This window comes from Mobula birostris, chromosome 11, assembly GCF_030028105.1.
Source record: "Mobula birostris isolate sMobBir1 chromosome 11, sMobBir1.hap1, whole genome shotgun sequence".
Lineage (NCBI taxonomy): Eukaryota > Metazoa > Chordata > Chondrichthyes > Myliobatiformes > Myliobatidae > Mobula > Mobula birostris.
The window spans coordinates 95,752,257-95,764,631 of record NC_092380.1 but is presented as its reverse complement, the minus strand read 5'-3'; the positions used below and the strand labels follow the sequence as shown (position 1 = coordinate 95,764,631).

Sequence of the window (12,375 nt, the reverse complement as noted above, 5' to 3'; positions counted from 1 at the left end):
CTCGAGGAATATAAAAAATGTAAAAAGAATCTTAAGAAAGAAATTAGAAAAGCTAAAAGAAGATACGAGGCTGCTTTGGCAAGTAAGGTGAAAATAAATCCAAAGGGTTTTACAGTTATGTTAGTGGCAAAAGGATAGTGAGGGATAAAATTGGTCCCTTGGAGAATCAGAGTGGATGGCTATGTGCGGAGCCAAAAGAGATGGGGGAGATTTTGAATAATTTCTTCAGTGTTGTGTACAGTTCTGGTCACCGAATTATAGGAAAGATGTCAATAAGATTGAGAGAGTACAGAGGAGGTTTACTAAAATGTTGCCTGGGTTTCATCTCCTAAATTACAGAGAAAGGTTGAAGAGATTAGGTCTTTATTCTTTGGAGCGTAGAAGGTTGAGGGGGGACTTGATAGAGGTGTTTAAAATTATGAGGGGGATTGATAGAGTTGATGTGGATAGGCTTTTTCCATTGAGGGTGGGGGAGATTCAAACAAGAGGACATGAGTTGAGAGTTAAAGGAAAAAAGTATAAGGGTAACATGAGGGGGAATTTTTTTACTCAGAGAGTGGTAGCTGTGTGGAACGAGCTTCCAGCAGAAGTGGTTGAGACAGGTTCAATGTCGTCATTTAAAGTTAAATTGGATAGATATATGGACAGGAAAGGAATGGAGGGTTATGGGCTGAGTGCAGGTCAGTGGGATTAGGTAAGAATAAGAGTTCGGCACGGACTAGAAGGGCCGAGATGGCCTGTTTCCATGCTGTAATTGTTATATGAGGCTGCTTAGCAAGATAAGAGCCCACGGAATTACAGGGAAGTTACTAGCATGGGTGGAGCATTGGCTAGTCGGCAGAAAACAGAGAGTGGGAATAAAGGGATCCTATTCTGGCTGGCTGTTGGTTACCAATGGAGTTCCACAGGGGTCAGTTTTGGGACCACTGCTTTTTACAATGTATGTGAATGATTTGGACTCTGGGATTAATGGATTTATGGTTAAGTTTGCTGATGATACAAAGATAGGTGGAGAAGCAGGTAGTGTTGAGAAAACAGAGAGCCTGCCGAGAGCCAGATAATTTAGGCGGATGGGCACAGAAGTGGGAAATGAAATACAATGTTGGAAAGTGTATGGTCATGCACTTTAATGGAAGAAATAAACAGGCAGACTATTATCTAGATGGGGAGAGAATTCGAAATGCAGAGATGCAAAGGGGCTTGGGAGTCCTTGTGCAGGATACTCTAAAGGTTAACCTCCAGGTTGAGTCAGTGGTGGAGAAGGCGAATGCAATATTGGTATTCGTTTCTAGAGGTATAGAATATAAGAGCACGGATGTGATGTTGAGGATCTCTAAGGCACTGGTGAGACCACACATAGAGTATAGTATGCAGTTTTGGGATCCTTATTTTAGAAAGGATATACTGACATTGGAGAGGGTTCAGAGAAGATTCACAAAAATGATTCCAAGAATGAAAGGGTTACAGTACTGTATGGGGAATGTCTGGCAGCTCTTGGGCTGTATTCCCTGGAGTTCAGGAGAATGAGGGGGGATCTCATAGAAACATTTCAAATGTTAAAAGGCCTGAACTGATTAGATATGGCAAAGTTATTTCCCCTGGTAAGGGAGTCTAGGACTTGAGGGTATGACTTGAAGATTGAAGGATGTTCATTTAGAAAACAGATGTGGAGAAATTACTTTAGTCAGAGGGTGGTAAATCTGTGTAATTTGTTGCCACGAGTGGCTGTGGAGGCCAAGTCATTGGGTGTATTTAAAGCAGAGATATACAGGTTCTTGATTAGCCAGGGCATCAAAGGGTATGGGGTGAAAGCAGGGGAGTGGGGATGACTGAATTGGATCAGCCCATGATTGAATGGCGCAGCAGACTCAATGAGCTGAATGGCCTACTTCTCCTATATCTTATGGTCTTATGGATCTTTACAACAATCCTGGTGTTTCATTGCTGCCATTACTAATAATTTGCTCCAGCCCCAGATTATTTTAATTATTTGTTGTGGGAGTTACACTCATGTTTTGGTGGTCTTCAACTCTAGCTGTTACTCTTTTAATTATCCACAACACTCCCAATGTGTTACAAGTTTTTTGGAGTGCTGTATTTGGCACAACATTAATGCTTACACAGAATGGATCAACTCTTAACAATTTTGTTAGGAATATAATTGATCTGTTGCATGAATGTTCCAAATTCACTCTGGCATATCTGAATTTTGTGTCTTTCTGAAATATTGATACAACAGGTTACCTTGGATAAAAACACCCTGATGCCTGCATTGAACTGGCCATACAGTGTGGTCAGAAGCGGCTTTCTACTTTTTTGTAAACAGCAAGGCTTTTGTTTCAAGCCTTGCTGTTATTTGAAAAACAAAGAACCATTAATAAATGCGAGAAGATCTGGAGAATGGTGGGGGAGGGGTGGGAGGCATTACTGAAAGTTCTAGAAATCATTGTTCATGCTATCAGTTTGGAGGCTACCCAGATGGAATATAGGGTGTTGCTCTGCTACTGCCACGATGAACGACATGTCTATCCATGGTCTCTCTACTGTCGCAATGAGGCCACACTCAGGTTAGAGGAGCAACAGCTTATATTCCGTTTGGGTAGCCTCCAACCTGTTGGCATGAATATCAATTTCTCAAACTTCCAGTAATGCCTCTCCACCCCCCACCATTCCCCATTCCCATTCCCCTCTCTCACCTTATCTCCTTACCTATCACTTCCCTCTGGTGCTCCTCCCCCTTCCAGGGCCTTCTGTACTCTCCTATCAGATTCTCCCTTCTCCAGCCCTGTATCTCTTTCACTAATCAACTTCCCAGCTCTTTACTTCACTCTTTCCCCCATCCCTGGTTTCACCTATCACCTTGAGGTTCTTCCTTCCCTCTCCTCACTTTCTTACTCTGACTTCTCTTTCTCCAGCCATGATGAAGGGTCTTGGCCTGAAACGTCGACTGTACTCTTTTCCAGGAGTGCCATCTGGCCTGCTGAGTTCCTCCAGCAGTTTGTGTCTGTTGCTTGGATTTCCAGCATCTGCAGATTTTCTCTTGTTTGCAATTTATTAGCTAACTTATTAGGTACCACTTCAAGGTTTGACATGTTGTGTTTTCAGAGATGTTTGTCTGCAGACCATAGTGGTTATTTAAGTTTATGTAGTCTTCCAGCACCAAGACAACACTGGAGGACAGCGCCTTCAAGTGCAGTCGCTGCAGCCGAGACTGTCACTCCCGTGTGGGCCTCTACAGCCACAACAGACGCTGCTCTACCAACACAGACTGAAGCAAGACTTTCCAGGCGCAGAGCCATGGTCTCGCGAGACTAACGGATGCCACCACCAGTCTTCCTGTCAACTTGAACCAGTATGGCCATTCTTCTCTGACCTTGCTCATTAACAAGACATGTTTACCCATAGAACTGTCTTTCACTGGTTGGTTGTTTTTTTTGTTTTTCAGACCATTCTGTAAACTCTAGATACTTGTGTCTATGAAAATCCTAGGAGGTCAGCAGTTGGTTTTTCAGACCATTCTGTAAACTCTAGATACTGGTGTCTATGAAAATCCCAGGAGGCCAGCAGTTTCTGAAACACACAAACCACCCTGTCTGGCACCTACGATCAATAGCTATTCAGAGACAAAGTCACTTAGATCACACTTCTTCCCCATTTTGATGTTTGGTCTGCACAACAACAGAACCTCTTGACCATGTGGGAATGCTGTTATGCATTGAGTTGCTATCACATAATTGGCTGATTCAATACTTGCATTAACGTGGAAGTGTACCTAATAAAGTGGTCACTGAGCACATCATGAAATGTGTTGTTTTATGGCAGCAGTACAGTGCAAGGTGTAAAAACTTGCTGTAAGTTACAAAAAAAATTATAAATAAACAAATGTTCAAAGAAAGGTATAATGAGGTAGTGTTCATGGATTGTCCAGGAACCTGATGGTAGAGGGGAAGAAGTTGTTCCATACATGTTGTGTGTCAGTCTTCTGGCTTTTGTACTTCCTCCCTGATGGTGGTAATGAGAAGAGAGTATGTCCCAGATGGTTAGCGTCTTGAGCCACCACTTCTTGTTGATTTCCTCTATAGTAGGAGGCTTGTGCCCTTGATGGATCCCTCTGCAGCCTCTCACGATCCTGTGCATTGGAGCCTGTATTGATGCAACCAGTCACAATGCTCTCAATTTGGTAGTCTTTGGTGACATACCAACTTTCGTCAAACTTCTAATGAATTATAGTCACTGGCATGCCTTCTCTGTGATTGCATCAGTGTGATAAACCCAGGGCAGAGCCTCTGAGATGTTGACACCCAGAGAATTGAAGCTGCTCAGCTTTTCTACCACTGACCCCTCAACAAGAATTGATGTATGTTCTCTTGACTTTCTGCTCCCGAGGTGCACAATCGTTTCCTTAGTCTTACTGAAGTTGAGTGCAAGGTTGCTGTTGCGACACCATCCAATCTATTTCGCTGTTGTGTGTCTCCTTGCAGCTGCCTGAGAGTTTGCCAACAGTACTGGTGTCATCAACAAACTTAGAGATGGTATTTGCACTGTGCCTAACTACACAGTCACGAGTGTAGAGAGAGCAGAGCACTGGGCTATGCACACATTCTAGAGGTGTGCCCATGTTGATTGTCAGTGAGACAATGATGTTATTACTGATCTGCTGTGGCTGTGGTATCCCGATGAGCAAGTTGCAGATCCAGATGCAGATATCTCTATTTCTCCCTTTCAGGGTTCTTCTGAAGACCCTGACCTGGAGTTACTTGCTGACTACAGTTCTTTGCAGGAATGGGACCTGCTCTTGGGGTTTCACAACTGGTCGTTGTTCGGCATGCCAAGGGCTCGGCCTAAGAGTTTGGCTCGGCTTTGGAGGCCTAGAATCTTGGGGCTCTGGAGATGGGCAGATCGAAGGTTGGTGGCCCGGACGGGTGTGTCGTGGGTCTGGAACATCTTTGGCTGTGTGCCCAGAGACCTGAGGTCTTTGTGCACAGAGCTCAAAAAGTGACGCAACAGACTTTTAACATCATAAATCAGCGAGTTGTTGGTTATGTCTCCCCTCTCCCTGTGAAATGGAGACATCTCTTTTCCCCTTATTAGAGAGAGAGAGAGCCTGTGGTATGTCGAATGCTGGGTGAACAATGTAGTCTTTGCAGTTCTGCAAGTCGGTGTCTTTGCTGTTGATTTGCCCACACTTGAGTGCTTGATGACGGGTACCGATGTTTTTTTTTTGCCGGTGGGGGGAGGGAAGATTCTGCTTGCTGCCGCTTATGTGCGGGAGGGAGGGAAGCTGGGGGTTTTGGGGTTCTAATATTTAACTTCTTTGGGGCACTCCTCTGTTTTTGTGAATGGTTGCAAAGAAAAAGAATTTCAGGATGTGTATTGTATACATTTCTCTGACATTAAATGTACCTTTGAAACCTTTGATAGTATCACAACAGTGTATTCCAGATATCAACCACTCTCGGGTGAAAAAACCATACTCCTCAGGTTCTCCTTAAATTTCTTACATCTGCTTGAAACCTATGCCTTTTTGTTTTTGATATCCTTACCACGGGAAAAAGTTCTTGATTATCCTATTTATGCCTTTTGTAATCTTATATACTTCTGTCAACTGACTCCTCAGCTTCCGTTGCCTCAGGGAAAATAAGTCCAGCCTATCCAATTTCTCCACACAACTAAAGACCTCTATTCCTGGTAATATTCTGGTGAATCTCCCATGCACTGCCCCCCAGCATACTCACATCTCTCTTGTAGAATGGTGACCAGATCTGCTACATAACTAGTGTTTTGTATGGTTACAATTTAACCTTTATATTTTATGTATCAGCCTATGAAGGCAAATATACTTTTTTCATTTTTCACCACCTTGTGCATCGTTGTTACCACTCTCAGGGTCTTGGTCTTCAAAGTCTGTCTATCTGTCAACATTACTTAGTGTCTTACCATTTGCTGTATACATCCAACCCCGAGTCAACTTTCTAAAATGCATCACCCTACGGTTTCTGTTTCATCTGACTTACCTATAAATCTCCTACATTCACTTCCAAGTCACAATCAGTAAAGGTCCCAACACTGATCTCTGCAGTACACTGCTGGTTATAGAGAAACTTCCCACTGATACAATTCTCACCTCCCCTATCACCAAGAAAATTTTGGATGCAATTAACCAGTTTACCTTGGAATCCACATGCCTTACCTACTGGACTACCCTATCACGTGGGCCCCTATCAGATACCCTGCTGTTGTCTCTGATCCCGACCATTCAAGGCTGAAACAGCACACAGAGATTTGCACTATGGAAATTATGAATGTTGAGTGCAATGTTGAAATCCATGGCATTACTTAAAGGAAGAGCAGAGGAAATATCCCTGATCTCAGGTCCAACATTCGTCCTCCAATCAACCCCTCTAAAATTCATTGTAGGTCCTACCTAGCTTACATAAGAACATAAGAAATAGGAGCAGGATTAGGCCATCCGGCTTGTCGAGCCTGCACCACCATTCAATAAGATCATGGCTAATCTGTCCATAAACTCAGCTCCATCTACCTGCCTTTTCCCCATAATCCTTAATTCCCTTACTATGTAAAAACATATCTAACTGTTGCTTAAATATATTTAGTGAGGAAGCCTCAACTGCTTCCTTGAGCAGAGAATTCCACAGATTCATCACTCTCTGGGAAAAACAGTTTCTCCTCATCTCCGTCCTAAATCTTTTCTCTTGAAGCTTGAGGCAATATCCCCTAGTTCTAGTCTCACCGAGCAATGGAAACAACTTTCCTACTTCAATCTTATCTATCCCTTTCAAAATTTTGTATGTTTCTATAAGATCCCCTCTCATTCTTCTGAATTCCAGAGAGTATAGTCCCAGGCGACTCAATCTCTCCTCATAGGTTAACCCCTTCATCCCTGGAATCAGCGTGGTGAACCTCCTCTGCACTGCCTCCAAAGCCAGTATATCCTTCCTCAAGTATGGAGACCAGAACTGCACACAGTACCCCAGGTGCGGCCTCACCAGTACCCTGTATAGTTGCAGCATGACCTCACTGCTCTTGAATTCAATCCTTCTAGCAATGAAGGCCAACATTCCGTTTGCCTTCTTAATAACCTGTTGTAGCTGCAAGACAACTTTTTGTGATTCATGAACAAGCACTCCCAAGTCCCTCTGCACAATAGCATGCTGCAATCTTTCACCATTTTTATAATAATCTGCCTCGTCTATTATTCCTTCCAAAGTGGATGATCTCGTGTTTACCAACGTTGTATTCCATCTGCCAGACCTTGGCCCACTAACTTAAGCTATCTATATCCCTTTGCATACTCTCCACATCCTCTGTACAATTTGCTTTTCCACGCAGTTTCGTGTCAACAGCAAATTTTGCTACGCTACACTCAGTCCCCTCTTCCAAATCATCAATGTAAATGGTAAACAGCTGTGGGCCCAGCACTGACCCTGTGGCACCCCACTCACCTCCGACTGCTAACTAGAGAAACACCCATTTATACCAGCTCTCTGCCATCTGTTGGTTAACCAATCCACTATCCATGCCAATACACTTCCTCCAACTCCATGCATCCGTATCTTATTTCTCTTGTGCGGCACCTTATTGAACACCTTCTGGAAAGCCAAGTATACGACATCCACCTGTTCCCCTCTATCCACTGCACTCTTTATGTCCTCAAAGAACTCCAGTAAATTTGTCAAACAGGACCTGCCCTTTCTGAATCCTTGCTGCGTCTGTCTAATGGAAACACTCTTTTTTAAATGTTTCGCTATTTCTTCCTTAATGACGGCTTCAAGCATTTTCCCAACTACCGATGTTAAGCTAACCAGCCTATAGTTGCCCGTCTTTTGCCTACATCCTTTTTTAAAAGTTGGCGTGACATTTGCTGTCTTCCAGTCTGGTGGGACCTGCCCAGACTCTAGAGAGTTTTGAGAAATGATTACCAATGCATCTACTATCACCTCTGCCAATTCCTTCAGCACCCTGGGCTGCATCCCATCCGGACAAGGGGACTTATCTACCTTCAGGCCCTCTAGTTTGCTCGTCACTATTTCTTTAGTGACAGTGATTTTATCAAGGTCCTCACCTCCCATTTCGTCCATAACATCCTTCTTTGGCATATTAGACATGTCTTCCACTGTGAAGACCGACACAAAATAGTCGTTCAATGCCTCAGCCATTTCCTTATCACCCAATATCAATTTCCCCTTCTCGTCTTCCAAGTGACCTACGTTGACTTTAGCTACCCTCTTCCGCTTTATATATTTATAAAATCTTTTGCCATCTGTTTTTATATTTTGTGCTAATTTACTTTCATACTCTATCTTCCCTTTCCTTATTTCTTGTTTAGTTGTTCTATTTGAAAATATTCCACTGTTCCTCAACTGTCCCACCAAATAGCCTGTGCTCCCAATCCACATTAGCCAACTCTTCCCTCATCCCGTTGTAGTCTCCCTTGTTCAAGCATAATACACTAGTTTTAGATCTAACCATTTCATGCTCCATCTGAATGCGAAATTCAATCATATTATGATCACTCTTTTCAAGAGAATCCCTGACAAGATCGTTAATCTTACCTGTCAGGACTAGATCTAGGATAGTATTTTCCCTTGTAGGTTCGTTAACATGCTGCTCAAAAAAGCCATCACAGATGCATTCTATGAAGTCCTCCTCAAGACTTCCTTGACCAACCTGATTCACCCAATCTATGTGGAAGTTAAAATCCCCCATGACAACTGCTGTTCTGTTCTTACAAACCTCAGTTATTTCTTGGTTAATCGCCTCTGCCACTGCAGTATTTTTATTAGGTGGTCTATAGACAACACCCACCAGTGATTTTTTTCCCTTTACTATTCTTAATCTCTACCCAGATGGACTCAACATTCTGCTCCGTAGATCTTATATCGTCTCTCACAATCGCCCTCATCTCATCCCTGATCAAGAGCGCAACCCCACCTCCTCTGCCTTCCTGCCTGTCTTTCCGTATTACCTGATACCCCTGGATATTTAATTCCCAGTCATCTCCACCTTGCAACCAGCTTTCTGTAATGGCCACTAAATCATATGCCTTGGTATTGATCTGTGCCACAAGTTCACTAACCTTGTTTCTAATACTACGGGCATTTAAATAAAGTGCCCTTATACTCATTGTCCTTTTAGAATCTAGTGACCTATGCAATTTTTGCTTTTTACTTTTGTGCAAGATGTCAGATGTATGTACATACTGGACATATGAACAATCATTTGGGAGACAAGCCACCTTGCCTGTTCATGGACCTGATCAATGCCCCTCTCTCATCTGGGCGGAGGCTACATAGCTACTTAGTATCAGCATGACCACCAGACTCGAAGACAGTTACTTCCCTCGAGCAGTGAAACTGATCAACACCGCACCCACTAAGTCACCCCACCACTCCTCCTACCACTACTACTTTAAAATTTTCTGTCAGAGTCACTTTATAAGATCATAAGACAAAGGAGCAGAAATCAGCCATTCGGCCCATCGAGTCTGCTCCACCATTTTATCATGAGCTGATCCATTCTCCCATTTAGTCCCCCTCCTCCACCTTCTCACCATAACCTTTGATGCCCTGGCTACTCAGATACCTATCAATCTCTGCCTTAAATACACCCAATGACTTGGCCTCCACTGCCGCCCGTGGCAACAAATTCCATAGGTTCACCACCCTCCGACTAAAAAAATGTCTTTGCATTTCTGTTCTGAATGGGCGACCTTCAATCCTTAAGTCATGCCCTCTTGTACTAGACTCCCCCATCATGGGAAACAACTTTTCCACATCCACTCTGTCCATGCCTTTCAACATTTGAAATGTTTCTATGAGGTCCCCCCTCATTCTTCTAAACTCTAAGGAATACAGTCTAAGAGCGGGCAAATGTTGCTCATATGCTAACCCTCTCATTCCCGGAATCATTCTAGTGAATCTTCTCTGTACCCTCTCCAATGTCAGCACATCCTTTCTTGAATAAGGAGACCAAAACTGCCAACAGTACTCCAAGTAAGGTCTCACCACCGCCTTATAGAGCCTCAACATCCCATCCCTGCTCCTATACTCTATTCCTCTAAAAATGAATGCCAACATTGCATTCGCCTTCTTCACCACTGACTCAACCTGGAGGTTAACCTTAAGGGTATCCTGCACGAGGACTCCCAATTCCCTTGCGTTTCAGAACTTTGAATTCTCTCCCCATTTAAATAATAGTCTGCCTGTTTATTTCTTCTGCCAAAGTGCATAACCATACACTTTCCAACACTGTATTTCATTTGCCACTTCTTTGCCCATTCTTCCAATCTATCCAAGTCTCTCTACAGACTCTCTGTTTCCTCAGCACGACCGGCCCCTCCACCTATCTTCGTATCATCAGCAAACTTAGCCACAAAGCTATCTTTTCCATAATCCAAATTGTTGATGTACAATGTAAAAAGAAGCGGTCCCAACACGGACCCCTGTGGAACACCACTGGTAACCGGCAGCCAACCAGGATAGGATCCATTTATTCCCACTCTCTGTTTCCTGCCAATCAGCCAACGTCCTATCCACGTATGTAACAACTTTCCGGTAATTCCACAGGCTCTTATCTTGTTAAGTAGCCTCATGTGTGGCACCTTGTCAAAGGCCTTCTGAAAATCCAAATATACAGCATTCACTGCATCTCCCTTGTCTAGCCTACTTGTAATTTCCTCAAAAAATTGTAATAGGTTTGTCAGGCAGGATTTTCCTTTAAGGAAACCATGCTGAGTTCTGCCTGTCTTGTCATATGCCTCCGGATACTCCGTAACCTCATCCTTGACAATCGACTCCAACAACTTCCCAAACACTGATGTTAAGCTAACAGGTCTATAATTTCCTTTTTGCTTCCTTGCCCCCTTCTTAAATAGCGGAGTGACATTTGCAATCTTCCAGTCCTCTGGAACCATGCCAGAATCTATCGACTTTTGAAAGATCATCGCTAATGCCTCCGCAGTCTCCACAGCTACTTCCTTCAGAACCTGAGGGTGCATTCCATCTAGTCCAGGAGATTTATCTACCCTTAGACTATTCAGCTTCCTGTGTTCTTTCTCTGTTGTAATTGTGACTGCACACACTTCTCTTCCCTGCCACCCTTGAGTGTCCGGTATACTGCTGATATCTTCCTCAGTGAAGACTGATGTAAAATACTCGTTCAGTTCCTCCGCCATCTCCTTATCTCCCATTACAATTTCTCCAGCATCATTTTCTATCGGTCCTATATCTACTCTCACCTGTCTTCTACTCTTTATGTACTTGAAAAAGCTTTTAGTATCCTCTTTGATATTATTTGCTAGCTTCCATTCATAGTTCATCTTTTCCCTCTTAATGACCTTCTTAGTTTCCTTTTGTAAGCTTTTAAAAAGTTCGCAATCCTGTGTCTTCCCACTAATTTTTGCTTCCTTGTATGTCCTCTCCTTTGCGTTAACTTTGGCTTTGACTTGTCAGCCACGGTTGCATCCTTTTTCCATTCGAAAATTTCTTCTCTTTTGGAATATATCTGTCTTGCACCTTCCTCGCTAATGTATGTACAGGCACTCCTGCACCTAATGTTACTTTATGGACGTACAATCAATTTATGTATATAAGCTAACTTTCAGCTTAAGGTGGCACTACGGAAGTTGTGTGACAGATTAGAAATACAATAGAAGGCAAGAAATACAACTAAAAACATAACTAATAACACCTTTTCTGAAGTAATTTATGGTAAACTATCACCGCAAACCAAGAAGAAGCAAGCGGAGGCAAAGCTGGTGCATCGCAAGGCCAAATCACAATGTGTTCAAGATGGGGTCCCAGATGGAGTTAGTATCACTGTCAGAGTTGGAGTTGGAGTGAACTATTTGGAGAGGAGTCGATGAGGAAGAGTTTTGCTGCTCGGGTGCGTGGTCTGACTGCTCTGAGTGCCAAGTCAATTTGGTGAAGTTGGCCACGGGCTGGGCAGCTAAGTGTGTCACTAAGCTGGGGTCTGGATCCTAGAGTAAGGCACCACCTGGTGTTTGGACTATTTTAACACCGGCCCAGCTAGACTGTAAAGCCTGTGTCAGGACTGGAGGCAGGGGCCGGGCTGATTTTGCTCACTCTCCTGTGGCGTTCGTTTCTCTCTCCACAGCACCAAGGCTGTGGTTTTGCAGCATTTTGCCTCACTAGTATGCTGAACTGAGATCGAGGCTTGGGCCTACTCTGGGGGGCAGATCTAAGGACTCAATCAGGTTCACAATGCTGTTGTTTGCTTCTACTGTTTACATGATATATGTGTGTTTCCTTTCTCTTTGCATATTTATTATTGACTTTCTTTTTTTTAAATTGGTTCTTCAGGTTTCTTGCTTTGTGGCTGCCTGTAAAGCAGACT

General features: G+C 43.4%; 1 long non-coding RNA gene across 3 annotated transcripts in view; it reads left to right on the top strand.

The window, feature by feature from the left end:
* LOC140205265 (uncharacterized) overlaps window positions 1–12,375 on the top strand; it is a 144,747-nt gene that overhangs the window by 1,075 nt on the left and 131,297 nt on the right. The gene's annotated exons all lie outside the window — the stretch shown is intronic.